Source organism: Colobus angolensis, unplaced genomic scaffold (genome assembly GCF_000951035.1).
Source record: "Colobus angolensis palliatus isolate OR3802 unplaced genomic scaffold, Cang.pa_1.0 Scaffold175, whole genome shotgun sequence".
Classification (NCBI taxonomy): Eukaryota; Metazoa; Chordata; class Mammalia; order Primates; family Cercopithecidae; genus Colobus; species Colobus angolensis.
Window position 1 is genome coordinate 437,708 of NW_012114877.1, and position 1,494 is coordinate 439,201.

A 1,494-nucleotide genomic window follows, 5' to 3' on the forward strand; every position below is an offset into this window, starting at 1 on the left:
GAAGATGCTGTTTGATTTCTTGTTATTTGCCATCTGTGTGATCCACAGGGAAAAGAAAGGTATTAAAGAAGAGAAGCATATTAATGTTATTACTCCTTTCTAACTTTACAGAGTGGCTATTCTTTTAAATTCTTTTGAGACAAACACCTGAAAGAAAATATTGATATGTGAGATAAGCAATAAGCAGTGTTTGAACACATACATATGTTAAAGGACATCATTAAAATGAAAAATAACTCTAGAAAGGAAACAAAGCATGCAAAATTGCCTCATGTGGCTTGCTAGAAGTAAAATAAATGTTGAAAAACTAGAGTTTGTTTCTTAAAAAGCAAGCAGAGCTAAAGGTATATCTTGCAATATATAGTTTACTAGTGACAAAACTCATATATTGATCTCTATATCTGACTTCTGACTATTGATCAGTTTCCATGGTGCCATGGTGGCAGTGGGGGTGGTGGGTAGTTGTTGTTTGTTGGACCCCTAAAATCCTAACAAACTTCAGCTACAAGTTATATATATAATGACACGCCAAGTCTCAGGGTCATTTAACACATTTTTATTGAGCACCTACTAAGAGTCAAGTATCTTCCAAGTATACAAGTCTATTATTCCAAATATGGGAATTTTAATGGTTAGCAAAACAAAACGTGTATCCTTGCTCTCAGGAAGCTTACAATTATGAAATTGTTAGACACATCAAACTAAAAATAACACTTTGACTATATACCTAAATAGAGCTATCTTCAAAGATAAAGTTCTTTAAAGGATCTTTAAAGGTAAAGTATAAGATATTGTGCCATCATACAATGAGGGAGTTGGAGAGGAACCTAACCTAGATTGAGGGATCCTGGAGAAATGACATATAAAGTAAATATGAAGGATAAGTGGGAGTTTGCTGGCAGAGAAAATAGAATGAGGAAGGGCCCCGGGCAGGAAGTAGTTTGGCATGCTCAGGACCTTCAAGTTGTCTATTATGTTCACTAACCTATGGCTTATGTAAAATATTTAAATTCTAAATCAATGTTCTGCGTACTTTCTATAAAGAGCCAGGGAGTAAATACTTTAGACGTTGTGAGTCATACAGTGTCTATTGTAACTTCTCAAGTTTGTCATTGCACCAAGAAAGCAGCCATAAGCAATATGTAAATGAATAGGCATGGCTGTGTTCTCACAAAACATTATTTACGAAAACAGGTGGTAGGGAGGTGGCCCATAGGTTACAGTTTGCCAATCCCTGTTCTGAGTTACATCAGGCCTTTCTAAAACTCAGTTATAAACTTCAGTTGCATAAAGATATTTATTTTGATCAATACATATTTATGGGAAATCTATTGTCAATTTATTTGTGTTGCTATAAAAGAATACAGGGTAATTTATAAAGAAAAGAGGCTTATTTGGCTCATGGTTCTGCGGGCTGTGCAAGAAGCATGGCACTAGCACCTGCTTCTGATGAGAGCCTCAGGCTGCTTCCACTCATGGCAGAAGGTGAAGGGG